Genomic DNA, 22,156 nt, shown 5'->3' with positions numbered 1-22,156 from the left:
TATGAACTAGTTACATGCCAATTTAGTGATTGTTTGGAAATTTGAATTGAAATTGAAACATTAATACACACTTTAAAAGCATATACAGTGTATGCTAAGATATGTGTATCTGAAAAAGTATAATAGATTTGAAAAGTATGAACATAGACTAGTTTCCTTATATAGCTGTTGTCCAACCTAATAAATTCAAATTATGATTTGTAAGCAAAGTCAAAATGAGCTCTCCATGACAGCTAGTGATGAGGTAGGGGCTGAGGGGAAAGGTTTCAGGACCAGATTGTATTTACATTCACATCTAATCTACCTAGATATCCAGCAAACAGAGCTATGTTGCCCAAGTGATAGATTTTGGTTAGGCTTGGGTTACAAATCACTTGAATGCGGGGGGGGGGGGGGGGAATGAAATGTTGTTGTTCTTATTGTATGAGTAAAGTGCAGTACAACTGTACTTAATCTGTACTGATTGAGGGCATCAAGGGAGAGGGTAGGGACAGATGTTTGCTTGATGGTCTGTCTGAGTCACAAGTACTATTTGACCTGCCCCTCTCCACTGTTGAAAGACAGAGCTGATTAGGCTCCATATATAGTCTTTTGTTTTGTTAAATGACCACTGCAGATGAAATCACTGATAATCAGATCTAAGTGCTTAGTCCTGCTGTGGGGACAGTGTTTCTGTGGGGACAGTATTTTTGTGTAAGAGACAGACCAGACTGCACTAGCAGCGAGGTTCCCCCACTGAAAGCTCAGCTGAAATCACTGAAAGCTGGGTGGAACCTCAAGAGACCAACTCGCAGAGGTCACAGTGGCAGGTGGCAGCAGAAGATGATGGTGCAGGGCCATTGGCAACAGAGCAATGGAGTGAATGGTGGCACAATGAACAACAGTGGCCAGAGCGAACAGTGAGCAACTGGAGAAACAAGCAAGGTGCCTTCTTTCCCCCCACCTGGGAGGCTGACTTTATGTTGTGTGAAGAAGTACTTCCTTTTGTTTTTTTTAAAACCTGCTGCCTATTAATTTAATTGGGTGACTGCCAGTTCTTGTGTTATGTGAAGGATTAAATAACATTTCCTTATTCACTTCTTTACTCCAGTCAAGATTTTATAGACCCCCATCATAATCCCCACTTAGTCATCTCTTTTCTAAGATAAAAATTCCCAGTCATTTTAATCTCTCCTCCTATTTCATACCCCTAATCATTTTAGTTGCCCATCTCTGTACCTTTTCCAATTCCAATATATCTTTTTGGGGATGGGGTGACCAGATCTGCACACAGTATTCAAGGTGTGCATATACCATGGATTTATATGGAGGCTATGATATGATATTTTCTGTTATGTGTTTTGGTGTATTTTTGCATTATCCGTATGCTAAATTTGCATTATCCTAACAAATGAATTTAATTAATTCATATCTCTTTTATACGTTGCAGGTCAAAGTGAAAATGAAAAGACAAAAAACAATACAACAATTTTTCCATTCAAAAGCCTCAAAAAACTAACTAAGGTAAAGAAAACATCAAGAACCAACAATATATCAACATGTAATCTGAAGGGTTAAGTGGTGTATCTACATCTGACCAACCCGAAGCACAATACACAGGGGTGTCCAAACTTTTTTCAAAGAGGGCCAGATTTGATGAAGTGAACATGCGTGAGGGCCGACCATTTTGCCTGACATTCTTTGAACCATTAAAATTAAATGCAAATTAACTATTTTATGCAAAGTTTATTGCAAACGGCAAACGACATAACACCAACTATACATGTTGTGTCCAAATATATTTATAACTGATTTAGACCAACTGACATTAACTGAGATTTTACAATGTATTCATCTCAATTGAAAAAAAAACTTGCCTACACTAATGTGAAGGGTGAAACTGAGATCTGGACTGCAGTACATAGGCTAGGTCTGGTTCAAAGGCAGTCCCTGATCTCAGCAGCTGCAGAGTCCGTCCCTGCACTCTCAGCCCCAAGGTAGAGGGCTTGCAGGGTCAGAGGCGGGTGGAGAGTGCAGGGCACGCTGGCCTCACGGCGGCCCAGGGGTAGGGCGAACCCGTAGCCAAGTGGGGGAGCGGGGCTGCGGACGTGCCCTACATGGTGGACTTTAGGACCGCAGCGGCCGCTATGGACGGCGGCGGCGCGGCCGGAAGCGGCTCCAGTCAGAGGAGCACCGGGGAGCCAGGAGAGGGGGAGGAAGCGGGGGCTGTCCCTGCACTCTCAGCCCCAAAGCGGAGTGCAGGGGCAGGGTTTGGGACCACGGCGGCGGCGGCGGTGGCCCGAAGCGGCGCGCTGAGCGTGCCAGTTAAAAAAAGCACCGGGGAGCCGGGAGAAGCGGGGGGCCGTATTAAATCCGACCGCGGGCCACATTTGGCCCGCGGGCCGGACTTTGGACATGCCTGACAATACAGCTACCTACTGAAGAAATAGTATCTCCAAAACCGAAAGGCAGTTTCCGATGTTTGTCAAAGTGTTCCCATTTATCGAAGTTACAAAAGATGGCTACTGGTCCACCTCTTGCAAAAAAGCTTATGAAGAAGGAAAGCTTTCCAATGCTATAACTGGTAAAAGTGGAGGAGCTTGGTTTGTCAGACCTATCAGCAAAGTCAATGCTGACAAACTACGTGAAAAGGCAGCAAAACACCAGGCCTCTGGACTGCATTAACATGCCGAAAGCCTTATAACCCCACTTTCAAAGCCAATTTTAGAAGTATTTAATGAGGCTGTTAAGAATGCTGGAGACACAACACAGTTCATGCAAACAAACATGGCTGTGGCATCATACTTTCTATTTAAGCAAGAGATACCATACACTACAAACTGAAGGCCAATGTTAGGAGCATTGTCACTTGTTCATCCTGAAGTTGAACACTAATTCTGAACAAGACCAGCAAATGCTCACTATATTTCTGCAAGAAACTCAGCTGACTGGCTAGAAGCATGCGGTGCAACAGTGAAAGACTCAACAGTTGAAAAAGTGAAGAACTCTCATCATGTTCAAAAAATGTGCATATATGGCTGATGAATGCACTGTTGCAAATGGGTATTAAGTATTAAGTCATTGTTACGTTATCTTGATGTCAGTGGTAGGTCAGTAGATGCATTTCTAGATGTTCAAGTTATAGAAAACACATCGGCTGCATCTGTGACTACCCCCATCTTAGAAGAGTTAAATGCTTGTCAATTGGATCCCAAACAGATGGATGCTTGTGCATTTGATGGAGCTGCAAACTTCTCTGGAAGACATGGTGGAGTACAAGCTTTGCTCAGAGAAAAGTGTAACCCTAATCTCTCCTATACACACTGCAGAGGCCGTCTACTCTAACTAGCACTAGTACGAGCTGAAGAATCTTCGAAAGACATTAAAAAAGCTATAAATTTAATGTCTTCGTTATATTCTTTTTTCCATGAGAGTCCAAAAAGACTGGATATCTTGGAAAATATAGAAGATAAACTGGGACTGAAGTTAAAATTAGTCCACCTGGGAAAACCCGCTGGCTTTCTCATGAGTGATCCTTGGCTGTTGTCTTAAAATTACTCCAGCTGTTATTACTGGCTTTGGAAAGTATCTAACAAGATGGGATGGATTTAAGTAGTGAGGCTGGTGGATTACTTTTGCTACTACATTCAAAGAAGACTATTGCCATTCTCTCTCTAGTAAATCTACTGTTGAAACCACTTGGGTCATTAAATGATGCCATCCAGGCATCTGCTACAACAGTAGTAGATCTTTGTCCAGCAATAGAAGCTACGTTTGGATCAATCAGAGAGCTATCCATTGAAAAAGTATTGGAAGAAGCAAAGATTTCAGTCCAGAAGTTGATTAATGAAAGCGTTTATATTGAATCCTTAAGTGAAGAGAACAAGAAGTGTTTGTTAAGACAACTGAAAAAGTACACAGACTTGATTCTTAAAAATCTACAACAGATACTTCTAGATTCTACTCAACCTCTTCGTAGCTTTTACAGATGCCTGTCCTATAAAACACTGACAGTTGAGTGGAGTGAGGCACTACCAGCAATGGGGCTGCCATGTGCTCAGGACAGAATAGAGAATTTGAACACAGAGTGGAATATCGTACGACGAATGAATGAAGATTTGACTTCAACTTCTTTTTTATCATCACTATTGGCTCAACTGGATCTTTGTGCTATGTTTCCTGGGATGAAAGAAGTAGGAATTCATATCTTGCTACTCCCAGTCACAACAGCTACAGTTGAGTGTTCTTTTTCATCATTGAATAGAATTTTGTGTTCTGAAAGAAGTCGCTTTCTGCCTGATCATGTGAATGAATTAATGAGCATATCAATTGAAGGAATGGAAGTACCGGACACACAAGAAGCCACCAAAGATGAATGCATTGCATTTGAGAAGTTCATTAACAGAGTTGTGCAAAATTATAACAAGTAACCAAGAAGGATGTAGATGTAGTGCTTCATAGAAGGCTTGAGTAGCCAACTTTAATTTGTGTGATTTTAAAATATGAGTTAAATCTAATAAAATGGTCATGAAACATTTTTCAGTTTTTACTATGGTGCCATATAACCCACCTTCACCCTTACGGTCTCACCCGTCATCAACCCTGACGCCCCCCCCTCCGTAAATTCGAACACCCCCCCAATTTCAATTCCTGGGGAAAACACTGCCACATAATGCTCCAGCAGAACAACAATCAGCCTGAACCAGAGGACCTCTTCACCCAGGTCCTGGTGCTCCAGCTCCTGCAAATGCCTTATAATCCCCTGGACACCATTGAACGCTGCTTCTAGCAGAGGGACTGCTTCAGAATGGTGGGACTGCATCATCACGCAGCGATAGATCCAGCAATGGCTCCAGAACTTCCGCATGCAGAAGGCCACCTTCCTGGAGCTCTGTGAATGGCTCAGGTGACAGGACACCCGACTGCAACCTGCTATCCCCATGCAGAAGTGCATCACCATTATGCTGTGGAAGCTTGCCACACTGGACAGCTATCTTTTTGTCAGGAACCAGTTCAGCATGGGGAAATCCACAGTTGGGGCCATACTCCTGCAAGTAGCCAAGGCAATAAACCATGTGCTGCTATGGAGGATTGTCACTGGAAAACATGGACACCATTGTGGATGGCTTTGCTGCCATTGGCTTCCCTAACTGCGGGGGGGAGGAGAAGGGGGAGGATATACAACACTCACTTCCCCATCCTGGCCCCCAACCACCATGCTTTGGACTACATAAACAGGAAGGGGTACTTCTCCATGGTGCTGCAGGCCCTTGTGATTCACAAGGGATTCTTCACTGATATTGACATAAACTGGCCAGTGAAGGGGCATGATGCCCGAATCTTCTGGAACTCCTGCCTCTTCCAGAAGATGCACGCTGGCACTTTTTTCCCCAACCACACCATCAGGGTCAGGGAGGTGGATATGCCCCTTGCTGCCCTGGCTTATGAAGCCCTATACAAGTAGCCTGGACCCTGCCAAGGAGAACATAAATGCCGGGCTGAGCAGGTGCTGCATGATGGTAGAATGTGCCTTCAGCCACTTAAAGGAGAAGTTCAGGAATCTCCTCATCCGACTGGACCTCATTGAGTACAAAAATCCCCTTTGTGGTGACGGCCTGCTGTGTGCTCCATAATTTCTGTGAGATCAAGAGGGAGACTTTCCTGCAAGGGTGGGGGCAAAAGCTGAATGGTTGGCCAGGGCATATGAGCAGTCAGACATGAGTGCCATTTGACGAGCATGTCAAGGAGCTATGCTCATCAGGGAGGCTTTGAGGGAGAGTTTCAGCCAAGGCCACCTGTGAGACTCTCCCCTGTGCCTCTCCGCAAGGGGTCCTTGCATTCCCCCTGTGTGCTTTTTCCTCCCCCACCCTTCCCTTCCTCTGCCCTCCCTTCCCACTTTCCCCTCCTCCTTAGCAGAGCTTTTTTTGTTTGAAAAAAACAAGTCTGTTTATTTGAGAAATATAAAACAGGGGAGGGACTGGGGAAAGAACCTGGAATGGATGGGACTGTAAGTGATGTCTGCCTCAGTCAGCTCAGTAGGCTTTGGCTGACCTGGAGATCCCACTGCCCTGTGTTCTGAGGCCCCTGCGGGCTTTGGGGAGCTTAGGAGGGGAAGCCATGGGGAAGCAGGGAGGTGGCTAGTGGCTCGCTCCATGCATGAGGCCATGCACTCTGTCACTGAGGTGAGGGAGGAGCACATGGCCTTGTACTGGTGCACCAGCTGGTCCTAGGCAACCTTCTGCTACTCCTGGTCGGCACAGTACTCCTGGTCAGCAGCCTGCTCTCAGTGCTCCTCATCAAGCTCCCGGATGAGGAACTGGAGACAGGCCATCTGCTAAAACCTCAGGTCTTCCCAGGTGCATTTTCTCTGGTGGATCCTATGGAGTTGGGAAAATGGTGTACATGCAATGCTTGCAGGTGGCCCAGCTGTGAATAAAAGTTTCAAGGGCAGTCATCCCAGGAGACACTGTATGGGTATGTCTACACTACCCCGCTAGTTCGAACTAGTGGGGTAATGTATGCATACCGAACTTGCTAATGAAGCCCGGGATTTGAATTTCCCGGGCTTCATTAGCATAAAGCCGGCGCCGCCATTTTTAAAAGCCAGCTAGTGCGAACCCCGTGCCGCGCGGCTACACGCGGCACGGGCTAGATAGTTCGAACTAGCTAGCTATTCCGAACTATCTGTACACCTCGTTCCTAAGAAACCCAGCTCTAATCCTTGGTTCAGACGATGGTGATGTGTTTCGAGCAAGGTCATATGTTGCCTAAAGAGCAGGCACTTTCCTGCAAGGGCACAGATGTACAAGGGGAGCATCACTACAACCATATCCCAGGGACGAGCAGGCATGGGAAGGTGCCAGCCAAGCCAGGAGCCTGCAGGTGGGAGGGGAAATGGGGTGGCTCAGCTTCTTTCCATGTCCCGCACATGCCAGATCCAGCACTGACAGCATTCAGCAGGGAGAGAACTTCTATCCCTACCCACTGTGCGCGTCCAAGGCTGCTTGCTAGAAAGAATGGTACTGAGGTTTTCTCCTCTTTTTCTACCATGGCAGGTTCCCATGCAGGGGATCAGTTTTCTCATCATCACACTTGACCAGGAGCGAATGCTGCTTGTGTGGGCATGACCCTATGCAGCACTACGGTGTGGGTCCATGACTCTACCCTCCTTAGTGGTGGCTTGTCATGGGAAGGTATTCATGGAGGCCAGAATAGAATCATAGAACCATAGAGCTGGAAGAGACCTCAGAAGGTCATCAAGTCCAGCCCCCTGCTCTAGGCAGGACCAAGATTTAGTCTGATAAATGAAATACATCAGCCAGTTATAACATAAGCAAAATGCTGTTGCTTGAAAAAGATGTACTTCCTTTATGGCAGTTGGAGAGATTGTCTCGGTTTCTTTCTGCCTATTATCTTGAGATTTGCTACTGAAATGGTATTCATTTACTTTGTTTCCTTTTTTTAGTTCCTTCTCCAAAGTTTATTGAGTCATCATTGGGAATTTCCTTGATAGTAGCACTCTTTCTATTGACTTTGCATAAATTAATGGTGAATCATCCCTGAAAATGAGAAGAGCTTCTTGTTAGGAATCAGCAGGGAAAAGAAAACCAGGGGGTTCTGCTGTTTCACAGGTCTAACAATGCTCTCTTTTCTTGTGTCATTTTCACATTGATTAGGTTAACTGATGGCTCTTTATACACTAATTGCTATATTGATCAGTCTGAATTGGCTGGCTGGACTGGGTAAGTGAAAAAAGTTCCTAAGGGGTACAAATGTTAATTGTACTGGTAATTACTTTAAAGCTTTTACCTCAGTTTAACCAACATCCATATCCATGGAAACAGGAGCAGGGACAGCAGAATTCAGCAGAGCTGTTTTGAACTCTTGGTAATGTCTGTCTTCCTGCTTCAGCCATGGCTATTATGCAAACTGCACATACAGATTTCATAAGACTACTAAATGTGATTTTTAGTGTTTTCACTTAGAAATATAGGAAGGAATTCCTTTTAGGGGTGTGACTTCACTGTCGTAGGCAGTATGAGCCAAATTAGGGTCTCAATTTTGCCTTTAGCTGTGTTGGCAGGGCAACTGGAAGTTGCTTGGCAAATGGACTCCCCAGGAGAAATTCTACCTGATGCATCATTTTTTCTTGTGACTCTTAAGCTGAATAAACCAGCTACATACCCCTTAGGCTTTGTCTTCCAGAAACATCTTAGAAAAATGGTCTACCATAACTATCAGTTCATCTGAAATTTTATAAGTAGGCTGATTAATTCTTGTACTTTAACCTAGTCAGATAATTTTCTGTTTTCTGTTACGTAATAAAAAAAAACAATTTATTGTGCCATCAGTGTAACTGTGGAAACTTCTTAAATATCAAATAAATTTTTAGTATTCTGAACCTGTGTTCCCTGTAAGTTAAGTGCTTGGGTGGCCACACAGTTGAGATTCACATGCTGGCCAGCTGATTAACAGCGCTCCCATAGTTCCCACAGCTGGTAACATGTTGGTGATGCACATCTGCATGTACCTTGGTGCACATAAAACTTATTCTGCACCTGGATGGAAAAAATTAAGAGGGAACACTGTTCTGGACTATGTTTTTTTCCCTTTCAAACCCTGCAATGATTGTATATAGTTCTATGTACAGTTTGCACTTGCTTTATGAAGTAAAGATTATTTTTTATTCCTGTGACAGGACACTTGCCCTGCACTGGCCCTTTAAGGGTAAAACCCCAGCCCTGAATGAGGGCTGAGAGTGAAGCCCCAGCTGAAACAGTTCTCGCTAATGAGGGCCCAGCTGGGAGCTATATAAAGAAGGGCTCCTGGCAGGAGAAGAGAATTCACTGCTGCTCTGAATAGAGAGCAAGAGGGATCTGGTTGCTGAGCACAGGCAGGCAGGCAGGCAAGTTCCCAGGCTGCAGGGCTTGAAGCAAAGCTTGAGGCTACTAGGGGTGCAGAAAGACAGCCAGGATAGGCAAAGGCAACAGGTCCACACCCCTTTTCCAGTGATGAGTGGCTATTACAGACTGCAGTTTGCCCCAAGGCAGGGGCTAGATGAAGACTAGCAGTGGGTAACTGAGGCAAGGTGGGTATAGGGAAACTGAGTGTTCTCTGGGAGGAGAACTGGGTGCCCCATGGGAGGGGAGGACCCTGGAGTTCAAAGCTGGATAAACACCTATCCCCTTCCCCCAGAAGGGGGCTCAGAGACACTGGAGTGGGCACTGCCGGAGAGTAGTGTCCTGAAGAGGATGCCATGGTCTAAGAATGACACGGGCCTGGACTAGAGGGGGAAGCAAGAAGATAGGGAGACACCAGCTAAAGGGAGGAGGCCAATGAGTCAGCGAGCTAATTTCCGGGGCTGCCATCTAGAAGCGCCATGCCATGGTGGTGAGTCTGCCCTGTGACAATTCCTTTGACTAATTATTCAGTATATGATGTTGTTAGTCTTTAAGTAGTTCCCATGTTTTGTGAAGGGGATTTAGATAATGAGTTTTAATTCCAGTAAAGCATTCATAAGGGGCAAGGGAGGAAAACGATAGGGCAACTTAACATCAGTCAAGGTGAGTGTCATCTAAATAAGAGTACCTCATTGGGACTATTATATCAGCAAACTTGCCTTATGTGATAACTTCATTAGGCATCTGTTGCAGCCTTCTCCATTTCTCACCTTAGGAGGAGGAGGAGGAGGAGGAAAACCTTGGTAATGGGGATGTCAGTAAGCCAGCCTTAAAGACTTGTTCATCAGAAGTTCAAATTAGGGATGTTAAGGACTAGTTGACTATCCAATAAGCAAATGCTTATCCGATAGTTGACTAGTTGCTTCCCTCCCACCCACTACCTCTATCAGAGGCAGCAAGGGGGGAGAGGGAAGGAGAAGAGAGGGGTACTTCAAAACAGCAGCACTGAACGGAGCCCGGGATCAGTTGTGCTGTGCTGCCCCTTTGAAACGCTGCCACAGTGTTTCAAAGCGGCAGCACAGTGTGGAGCCCAAGGTCAGCTAAGGAGTCCCCAGATGATCTCAAGCTTCTTGCAACGTTGCTCCTTTAAAATGCTGCAGTGGTGTTTCATGGGCAGCACCCCCCTATCGACTAATCAAATAGTCGATGCAAGCCAGAAGCCCTGACTCTCAGCTACTTGCATTGGTTTGGAGCACAAGCATTGGCTCACTTCACTGTGGAGGAAATTCTGAGCCTCAGTGCTTCCCTTCTGTGTGGCTAAAGTATGAGCAGCAGCTGACTGGAACAGGGGAAGCCCCAGCACTAGGGGTGTAAGAGTTTAACTGGTTAACCAGATAACTGGTAAGTTAATGCTTATTGGGTCTGGTTACTGGTTAAACACCCATGAATCCAGCAGCTGCCAGGATGCCTGGAGTCTGCGACACTAGCAGCTGGTGAGGTCTGCAGCCACCAGTGTTTAATCATGTAACTGATTAAAGTCTCTCTTTTTTTTTTTTTTTTTTTAAACTTGTGCATGGCCTCCAACTGATTTGTTTTCTAGGAGTCAATGGCCTTCACTGAAAGAAGGTTCTTCGCCCCTGCTCTAAAAGGCCTATGAAGGGCTGCTAGTGAGCAATTGGAGGAAGAAAGAGAGAGGCTATGCCATGCGTGGGCAAAATACAGCTCAGACCAGGTCTTGCCTGCCAAACTGTCCCTTGCATGGTGCGGCCACACAGGCCACTCAAAGTGGCCAGCTTCTAGGTCTGCCTGTGTTTCTCTTTGGGGCGTGTGCCCCTTGTGGGAAGGGAAGTCTCTGCCATGGATGATTGAGGGAGGTAAGGCCCCAACCTCACCTCTTCTGCTGAGGCCCTGGCCTCTCCATGTGGAGGTGGACAAGTGGGCCGTGCACACACACCCCAACCACAGGGAGGGGAGGGGAGGTGAGTGAGTAGGTGCACACTGGCCCCAGAGCACAAAGGCAGGGAGGAGGGAGCATGATGTGGCCTCAGCCCTCTAGCATCAGGAGAGGGATGAGGGCGCATGCACGACCCCAGCCCCAGATTACTGGGGAAGGAGGAGGGCATGCATTGTGGCCCCAGCCTTCCTAGCACTGGGTGCTAGGGCAGCAACACTCTGCTTCAGTATGCCCACAGTAGGTGTTCTGAGGGCAGAATGTGGGCGGGGCCATGCCTGGTGGTTTGGGAAGGCAAAGCCTTCCCTTGCCTAGGCTACTGGATACTCATGGTCTCTGCACACTACCCCCATCCTCAGCACAATCCTTGAAGCTTCCATTGACCAGAAGAGACTTGGTGCCAACCTCCCCCAGAAGGGCTTGTCACACCAGAGACATGCATGCTGGTGGCAGCAGCTGGCTGCTTTGTGTAGCGTTTGGGGCTACAGCAGCAATGGAGCCTGTTTGAAGGTGTCACTGGCTGGGAGTGGCCAATAGTAAGCGCTTCAGTCGCAGCCTGCACCTGGCACCTCACTGCTTTCCACACCCCAACCCACTGCCCGATGACACAACCCCCTCTTGTATCCAAACCCCCTCCTAGAATCTATACCCCCTCCTGCACCTCGATCCCTAACCCAGAACTCCCTCCTATACCCAGACTCTGTATTACCTCCATTAATATTATAGAAAAGTGTGCCCTGACCACTTACAAATTTGAAAATTATTGCCCACCCCAAGCTATGATGTGGAGAGCAAAAGATAAATTGGAGTGGAACTAGTACCTGTGTTTGGGCCTTGGAGCAAGTAAGCCTGCAACTGTTGCTCCAGGAAAGGAGCAAAGCTGATGGAAACTGGGAAGCTACCAGGATTAGGTGTGCCAGAAACCCCTAGAACTGGTGACCATGAGGCTAAGTTGAAACAGATAAGAATCAAAGTCAATAGATAGTACTCTTCCTAACACAGGAATCTACACAAAGAGCTGTTTGCACCTTCATTGAATGTTTGGTTGATTGTGTTCCAACCATTGCTCATCACGACTGAGTTCATTAGCATGAAAATTGAATTGCAGATTAATTGTAATTCCAACGCCGCTCTGTGTATTTGGCTAGTAGAATTGGTTTGTGACAAGACAGCCACTTGAAGAACTTTTAAACAGTGATTAGAAAGATTAAAGTGTACCCCAACAGGTTTCTGTATGTTCCCTTTACGTATATCTGATTTATGTCCATTGGTTCTTTCCCACAGATACTGTCCAGTTTGTCCAATATATATAGCAGTGGGGCACTGCTGGCATTTGATGGCATAGATCAAATTACTGGATGTGCAGTCAAATGACCTTTTGATTTGGTAGCTTATGTTGTTGACTCCAGTGATGAATTCGCTTGTATAGATATGTTGGCAAAGTTGGCATCTCATTTGGTTGCAGGGCTGGGTTCCTGGATGCTTATGATGTAGTTGTGTGGTATAGTTATTAGAAAGAATTTGTTTCAGGTTGGGGGGCTATCTGTAAGCAACAATAGTTCTCTACAGCAGAACTGTCATGCTGTATCCATGACATAATTAGTACCCAGTGGGCACCACTAGCAGTAGAAGGCATGTTTTGATCTGGCTTGTTGCTGAAACTGACTTTATTCCCACATGTCAAATTCCCACATGTCAAATTCAGGGTAACCAAGCTATCTATCTACCTTCCACGTCCTAATGACTTAAAAAACTAAACAGTGGGTACTTAAGAACAATTTGCACTTTCTCTATTTATCAGCTTCATGTAACATGAACACTCTAATTGACTTTTCCCCCCCTATTCCCTATTTATTTTGGAAATGAACTTTTAGTACTCCATCTGAAGAAGTGGGTTGTAGCCAGGAAAGCTCATACCACCATCTACATGTTTTGTTAGTCTTTAAGGTGCGGCTAGACTATTCATTGTTTTTTAAGTTTTTCCAGTTACACACTAACTCAGCTACCCCTCTCAAGCTATCTCTGTCAGTCATGTATCTTACAACATTTCATCAGCTGCTGGCATGTGATCAGAAGAGTTTAACTGCTAGGCATAGCATTGACCTGATGTTATATTACAATTTAAAAAAAATATATGTTACAGTAGCACAAAGGGTCCAAAGTGTTTGGCACTTAATGAACACCTAATAAAAGACAGTTGTTGTCCCAAAGAGGTTACAATCTAAATAGAGAAGACAGGAATTACATTGGCTGCAGAATGATTTAATGACATGACCAAGGTTGTATACAGATAGAATCCATGACAGAGCCAAGTTTACAGCCAAGAGCTCCTAAATCTTAGTCAGGTGCCTTAAACACGCAACCATTCTTCCTCTAAAACAAGATCAAATGAAAGACTGATAATGGGAGATTGAAAAAAAGATTAGAATATCTAAATGTGTCAAAGCAAATGTGAAGTTTTACAGTGCCTCTTAATTAAATAAACATATCTGATGTAACCCAAAAGTACTTTAAATGCCAGCATGGTTGGTTTGTTTTGGAAATACCTTCTCCGTTGTATAGATACAATCAAATGTCAGTTTGCTTGAAAGTTATAACCAGTGACATGTTTTCTTTCAATAGCTACGAGGATTGCTTCTGTAATTAAAATAACTTGTGCACCGGACAGCAGAGATCCCACTATTTAAGAACACTGTAGGGTTACACTCTCAATTGTTCTGCTTGATAGCATGAGAAGCATTAGTTTGTCCTGATCAACAGTTCTGCTGATGTCTTAAGTGCCAAATGAGAGCCAAGACAGGTAGATCTCCAATAAACAAGACTTCTCATGGGAAATGTTAGGCTATAAATGCTGTACCACAGTATCTCTGCAACCCAGTATTTCTATTACCAGCCATGTTTTCCGGAGGTTTATGACCTGCCTATTTGTAGGATTATTTTATACACAACCATTAACACTGAACTGAATCAGCCAAAAAACAGAACTGCTTAGAGGAAAGAGAAATCCATAATCAAGCCCTGTGTTTAAACTGGGACTTGGACAAAGCAGTTCAGAGACATCCTGAATCTTTGGCTATTCTCCAAAAACCAACTGACCCTAAACATTCTCTATGATTCTGCTCCTATTGGATGAGGCACTGCCAACTCCTAACCTGCCCCACCTCATTTTCCTTCTTTCCCATGACTTTCCCAACAAACCTACTTCTTCCTCCTTCATAATCACCCTACATATACCTGTAACCTCGACATTTTGAAAGAACTGATTGCAGAACCCAGAAGCTCTGGCAATTTCTGATATGCCCTGGCTCCCACTGAGTTAAAATCTCCAATGCTCTGATGTAAGTAATGTGCCATAAAGCCTATGAATTTCAAAATAGGTGATGGCTGCAACTAGGGATGTAAAATCCCAACTAATAAATTAACCAGTTAAACCTAGGTTTAATCAGTTAATTGATTAAGCGGGATCCTGCAGAAGGGGGCTGATAGCAGAAACTGGCAGTCCGAAGTGTGGAGAGGTGCCACCGCTGCTGGGCCCCTGTGTTTAAGGCTGCCGGTTGCTGTTGCTGGCCCTCCCCTGCACTCAGGCGAGGCAGCAGCAGAAGCTGGCAGCCCCAAGCACAGAGGGCCTGGCTTCTGCTTCCCTCCCCCGCCACATGCAGGATGGCCAGCTCCTGCTTCTGGCTCCCCTGTGCACATGGTGGACAGCTACTACCATTAAAGGTGATGCTTACCGGGTAACTGGTTACCCATTCACATCCCTAGCTATAGTCCAATCTCCTAGCAGGACTGAAGGGATGTAAGAGTTAGAAATCACAATGGGACTTACTCAGTGTTGTATTGTAGGAGTATTAGAGAGCCATGGAAAAACAGATTCAAGATATTTGGATAAATGGATTATTTGCCCATCTCTGATTTTCCACACTGCAAACAAACATGCATATTACCCTGTTGCCCATGAAAATTAATAACATCTAAAAAATCTTTTTCAAGCCCGGTTCTACAATACTGCCCCATTGAATCATTAAACTTATTCCATTGACTTGCAATTACAGAAAAATTCTAGAATACAATGAGGAGGAGAGAAAGTTGTACCATTCTAATTGCCACAATTATCTATGGCACTGTTTTCTAGCACTGAGGAGCGAGAGACCGTCTCCATCCTACTGGCAGCCCAACTCCAGGATTTGTATTCATGGGCAGAACAGTTCACTGTTTGCTCTACGTGGAAATCTAGGCATTAGACTGCTTTAAACAACAGTCTTCACTCAGAAGAGATGTCTCTAGGCACAAAAGTAGTTTGAGGCTAGATCTATCCTACTACAGAAAGCTGTCTTAAGGTATTCAACTCCAGCTATTTGAATAACGTAGCTGAAGTCAACATGCCTTAAGTCAAGTTACAGTGGGGTCTACACCACAGGGGGTCGATTGGAGAAACTCTTCAATTGATTTCCCTTTCTCTTTTCATCTGGGGCAGAGTAACAGGATCAGCTGGAGAGAGATCAATGGTTGATTTGGCAAGTCTTCACTATATCCACTAACTGGATGACTAGTGGATTGATCTCAGAGCATCGATTCCTGCAGGAGTGCAGAAGTTGCCCCATTGGCCTCCACATATTGTATGTTTTGCTTTGTCGTTCTCTAGTGACTAATTACCAGAATAAATAGCACTTACACAGTATGTTTCCATAGTCAGTTCTCTTTGCTTGGTGAGGAATCAATAAATAATGTCTCTTGCTATCCTTATCATATGACATAAAGGTTTCTGAAAGTCAAAGTGCAGTGACTCATTGACTCTCTGGAGAATCAGTGACTTGGTCTAGGTTTCATCCTGAATACCAAGAAACCAGACTGAGGTATGTGCATAATCTCTCTGTGATTGCCCAGTCATATAGCACTGTTCCTTCGGGATTAAAATGGGAAGGCTCCTCCTCTTTCCTAATGCTGCTATGCTCTATTTGCCTAAAGACAGCGGATAGTAAAGTGCAGGAAATTTTCATGACGGAAAGTATTTATGAGACTACAGTATATGCTATGTGATGTTAGTTAAATACTGTTCATCACATTCTTTAACACAGTGTATATAATTTAGAGGCTTACCTCATTATCCTCATTACTGAGCGACTTGCATGCACAGATGATTCTGCATGACTGGATAAACTGTTGGTATGAAATTTCCCTTTTCCTCTTTCAAGCTATTGCTTTGTACGGTGTTAAATTACACTACATATTTGTTTGAGGTTCCTGTAATCTCCTTTGGTCTAAACATGACCTAATGGTAATCCCTGGCAGCTGCATTTTTGTTAAATTTGTCTTCCTTTGGAAAATTGAATATAAACATTGGTAGGGAAAAATCAACAATTTTAAAGACAGAAAAGGTTTTTTTTGTTTGTTTTAATTTCAGAGCTGCTTTAAGTATAGGGGCATAAGAGTATTGTATAAGTAATGCTGTGTTGGTATTTCCTTTTAACAATAAAATGTACTGCCCCTTAACTGTAACCAGTATGTACCACACAGAAGCATTCTAACCTGATTTTAATTATACTTAAAACTGATGTTTTTATATCAAACTATTAGCATACTAACTTTGACATTTTTCATCACTGAAAAGTCGTATCCACCAAATTACAAAATCTCTCTTAAGAGTCCATGCTACTGCTGTCAGTAAGAGACCTACATTTTTCATCTGCTCCAACTGATAACAGCTGCTGACTAGCATTGTTAGGTGCTTATTAGGCTCTAAAAGTCATATGAAAACTAATTTAGTAGGGAGTTCCTTACGTTGATAAGTACTGCCCAGCCAAGGAACAATGATTAAATGAGAAAACAATGCATTTGTCGCTTGCTTCTTACAAAGTAATTTTTAGTCATGAAAGCTTATGCCCAAATAAATCTGTTAGTTTTTACGATGGCAGAGGATTCCTTGTTGTTTTTGTAGATAGACTAAAATGGTTGCCCCTTTGAGATTAAATGAGAAAATCTCGGACTAAAGCTATCCTGAGGATGTGAAAACCTTAAGAAGTTACGCTTTGCTTTTATTATATATTACATTGATAGTTACCCATGGCCCTATGCATAGTGCAGTGGTTCTCAAACGGCGGTCCATGCACCGCCACCTTCCAGGTGATCCATGGCTCAAGTTCAGCTCCCCCATCCTTACACCTTACCTCCCTTTCCCTGCAGCAGGGATCCTTCACTGGTACTCCAGCCTTGCACCCCCCTTGCAAGGTAGAAGCTCCAGCACTGGCTTCCCTCTGGGTCCGGGGGGAGCCCAGAGCCTCCTTGCCAGATCTGCCTCGTTTGGGAGAAGTGGAGCTAGAAGTGGCTCCATGCACTGCCACTGCCCCTTTCCCTCCTGGGAAAACAGCAGCGCACTGATGCGCTGTCTGGAGGTTTTCCCCACTGCTCTCATTGGCTGGAGTAAAGCCAATGAGAGCAGTGGGAGGCTATGCCTGGGACACACCTGTGAGCGGATTGGGATGCAAAAACAAGTAAGTGCCCATCCCGACCCCTTCATGCCCAGACCCCACAGCCCCACCCTGCTCCTGCACTGCCCCCGTCCAACACCCTGCACCCCCAGCCCACTCCTGCACTCTTCTCCCTACCCCCACCCTGCTCCTGCATCCTCCCTGCTCACCCTACACTGCAGCTTCCCTTGCTTTCCCCTCCCCACCCAACCAGACACTACTTACTCCCTGCTTGCTCCTGCACCCCACCTTCTGCCCAGCCCTCACACACCCCACCTCCTGCCTAGATCCTGCACTTTCATCACTATTCCACTCATTGGAGCCCTATTGTGCACAGTAAACTCCTCATTTTTGTCCCCACCTCGGAGCCTGGTAGCAACTGGTGGTCCACTGAAAGGTTTGCATTGAGCAGTTTGAGAACCCCTGGCATGGTACATTTATCCCTCCATGTAGCACACAACGTTGGAAAGGAGCGAACGGGTGCAAGGTGGTCGGGACCACCATCACGCGAACCATAGTGACCTTCCAACATGCCCCAAGAGGGGGAATCAGGGATGCAGGGCTTGCTGGGCCCCGATGCCCTCCCCCTCCCCATGGGTGGCACGGGAGCTCGCGCCCATTTAACCAGTGACTTTATAGCATTCAGACGGAGGGCTCGCTGGGCCGTAACCCCGGATTGGGGGTTACGCGATCGCGCCCAGCACTAGATTCGTCACATCAGCATCAAAAATACTATTTTGGGTGTCTTTGCTGTGAGCCACCAGTGCATTAGCATGACCACACACAATGGCACTTGCAGTGCCTTTCTGAGCGGTGCAGAGAAAAAAGTGGGACAAAAGGAAAAAGGCAGGAAAACTGGGGTCACTTGACCCTAATCTGCCTGACAAGAAGAGGGCTTATAAGGAGTGTTCACCCGCTCCTCAGGGTTCTCTATCTGAACAACTCTGCGGTGTATCCATAGACCCATTCAGGTAGCTGGAGTTGTTTGGATTGATAGACCGTATGAGGCAGGAACCTGGTTGCTGCCACTACACAGATTGGGAATCTCTCACCAGAAAATGTGTCTGGGACAGTCTTCTGTGGTGGGCCATCCTGTCCCACGCACTTGTAGTGTTTGATGGTGCAGGGGTTATTTGTTTTACGTTTATGTGCCAGCAGTGAGACCAGACAGCCGAATCTCTCTCTCCCTCCCTCCCTCCCCCCCACCACCCACACCATTTGTCTTCATATCTGCATACACACGCACACACACACACTCTCTCTCTCTCCCTCCCTCCCCTCCACCCTCCCCCACCATTTGTCTTCATATCTGCAAACCACATGCAGGTCAGCAAGTCAAGAAAAGAAAAAGACAAAAGCGAGAAGACCCTCTATCTGCCTGATCTTTTGCACCCTTTTCTCAGGCCTGAGATATCCACTTATCTTTGTCTCCAAACATAAAGATGGTGATATGATCCCCTATTATTTGTACTGTCCATAATTTGATTATTTGCATTGTGGATCTGGCTTCGTGCCATTGTTTTGATATACACCCAGATTTTGTTTTGTTCTTTAAGTTTGGTGTTGTGTTAATAAAGTTGTTACTTTAGCCATTTTGTGTTGTGCTTGACTAATAATCCAGTGATAGAGATACAGCTAGTGAAGAGCTGGTGCTTACACAAACAAGATCAAGTCCATGTCTTGCAGGGGGCCACTCACGTACCTGCTCTGTCTACAGAGTGAGCAGCACCTCCAGGATGTCTGTTTGATGCTCCATAATGTTTAGAAGCCTCTGTGTGCTCTCCTTCCACTTTGTCCTGTTGCTGTCCCTCCACTCTTGAAACAGTGTGCATTCAGCGGCATCATTGGCTCAGGAAGGCTCATAAAAATTCTTCTCTAGTCTTTCTTGGGCACTTCTGTGCCCATCTCAAATTCTCTTCAGGAGATAGAGACTGGCATGCCAAGGCCAGCTCTATCAAGGCCAAAATTGCAATATGTTACAGAGGGTCCATTGTTAAAAATAGACATAGCATTGTCCCAATCCCTTTAAGGCACTTGCACTGTTCACATACTTAGCTCTGTCTTACTATCCTGGAGAGACCATGCATACATAATGACATACAGGAACCCCACAATAATGAGTTCACCAAGGGAGTACTGAGGGAAACCCTAGGTACAGTAGGACAGGGAAAAAGGCCAGGAGATCTCTTACTATGGCAGTGTTGGCGGAGGTATCCCTAGGGTGAAGCTGAAGCAGGGGAAAGCCTTGTAGCAGAGTCACAAGGAAATCTCTGGGTGCAGCTGGGCAGGATTTTTCATTTGTACATAGCTGTACTGTGTTCTGAGCAGATGTGAATTGGGGAGAGCAACGGAGGAGGGGAGGAGTGAAAGTTACAGTAAAAGCCACTCATTTCCATAGGCTGTGTTCATCCTGGAAGACATTTTGCTGTTTAGGGTGAGCATTATGGATGTAATAGTGTAGTGGAAGCAAAAGATCATAGGTTAATGCTGTAGACTACAACCAGTAGTCCCCAACGCGGTGCCCATGGGCACCATGGCGCCCGCCAGGCCATTTATGTGTGCCCGCCGAACAATCTGGGCCGGCCCCGCCCTCGGGCGCGTGGCACATGCCGGTGCCGGCCCTGGGCGCCTGGGTGGCCCTTGCCCTGAGCGCTTGGCACATGCCGGTGCTGGCCCCTGGTGCACATGCCGGCCCCGTTCCCCCCGGGTGTGCGGTGCATGTGCCGGCCCAGCCCCCCCCGGGCACGCAGTGCATGCGCAGCCTCGTCTCTGGGTACACGGCCCGTGAGCGGCCCTGCCCCCAGACATGCGGTGTGTAAGTGGCCCCACCACCGGGCGCACAGCAGCCCCAAAAGGTTGAGGACCACTGGACTACACACATTTCCCCCGCCACCACCTGCCAGTAAACTTTTAGCAGGCAGGCCAGCAGCCCAGCTCAGTCCTGGCTTGTGCTGAGTCAGAGACCTACCCCTGCTGCGGCTTTGCATTTAAAGTGTATTAGAAGTCAAGCAGGCAGGCTGCCTGGTTCAGTTCCAACTTGTGCTGGGTCCAGGAGCTCAGTCCTTCTCCTGGACAGGGGCTGCTGTCACTCTGTGCTGCTGCCTCTGTATTAGAGGCAGCAATGTGGGGCAACAGGCAGCCAGTCTGCAAGGGGAGCTGGCTTTTAAACTGGCTCCTCTCGTGGACCAGTTCCTGCCTGGCACTCCTTGCTGCTGCCTCTGATACAGAGGCAGCAGCGTGGAGTGGCAGGGGGCTCCTCGGGAGTGGGGCCAGAGTGTCTCCCAACTGTCAATGTCAGCGTTGCACTTCAAGTTATTCTTTAGCAAGTTCTTATAATGCTTCCATTGTCCTCTTACGTAACGGTATCCTTTTTTCAGATGAGAAAACAGGACTCGTTTTGGAAGGCGATGGTCTGGCATCTGAACAACGTGACCAGCCCACCAAAGTTGCTGATGAATGACCACTGTCTCCATACTGGTAGTCTTTGCATCTTCCAGAATACTGATGTTAATGTGCCTGTCTTCCCATTTTATCTTCAAGATCTTGTGGCGGCAGCATTGGTGATACCTGTCAAGGACATTCAAGTGATGTCTGTAGATTGTCCAGGTTTCAGACTCATACAATAATGTTGGGAGAATTATGGCTTGATAGACAAGAAGTTTGGTGTCTGTTCATATGCCATGATCTTAAAAAAAAACCTGTGCTGTAAACGAGCAAAGGCTGCATGGGTGCTGCTCAGACGATGTTGGATTTCTATATCAATATCTGCCTTGGATGAAAGATAACTTCCAAGGTAGAAAAAATTATCCTCACAGACATTTACCTCCCCCCCCCCCCCTGCATCCCCCTTCTGTTCTGAAATTTGATTTGTCCTTTTCATACGTGTTCATTTTTTTTAATTGAATCCTTTGGTATATATGGTTGTGACTATTTTCTTCCACTATTTGATCTGAGGAAGTGGGTCTGGCCCACGAAAGCTCATCATCTAATAAACCATCTTGTTAGTCTTTAAAGTGCTATATAGTCCTGTATTTTGTTTCAACATTCTCCAGTGCCTCTCTGCTGATTTTAATAGATAGGGTGCATGGTACCTCATTTGGCGAGGGCTGATGGAGCACTTTGGTTTTCTTAATGTTGAGGGTGAGACCAAGGCATGCATGCATGTATGATGACTGCAAGCATGGTTGGGGGCAATGATATATCTTTGTTTGACTCCTGTTTGTACTTTGAAAGGTTCACTCTGGGAGCCAGTGCTGCTCAGAACAGTCACTTTCATTTTGTCATGAAGTAACTTTAGGACATTGATGTATTTATCAGGACACCTAATCTTTGAAAGTACAGTCCAAAGGGCCCGGTAATTCACTGAATTAAAGGCTTTAGTTAGATCAATAAAAGCCATGCACAGTGGTCAGTTTTGCTCCCGATACTTTTCTTGCAGCTGCCCTGCAATGAAGATCATATCTGCAGTTCCCAACATGGTCAGTAGCCATTCTGTGACTTTGGTAAAATTTTCTTCTGACAGGGACAGAAGACAGGTTCTGTGCCAGAACTATGCCAGCAACAGCAAGGAGAGAGAACACGATAGTTTCCACAGTCCACTTTATCCCCTTTTTTAAAGAGGGTAACAATCAAGGCATCCCTCATTTCACTGGTTATCTCCTTTTTTATCCAGATTTTAAAGTTAAATGGGCTAAGCTTCTCAATTAACTGTAATCAACTGTCTTTAAGATTTCAACAGGGATCCCATCTGGACCTGTTGCCTCGTTGTTCTTCATCTGCTTGGTGGCATTGTAAACCTCATACATATTAGAGGGTCTCCAAGCTCATCCCTAGAAGACCGTTGAGGGATTTGCTCAAGAACT

This window comes from Pelodiscus sinensis, chromosome 6 (genome assembly GCF_049634645.1).
Source record: "Pelodiscus sinensis isolate JC-2024 chromosome 6, ASM4963464v1, whole genome shotgun sequence".
NCBI lineage: Eukaryota > Metazoa > Chordata > Testudines > Trionychidae > Pelodiscus > Pelodiscus sinensis.
This window is presented reverse-complemented; position numbering follows the sequence as displayed.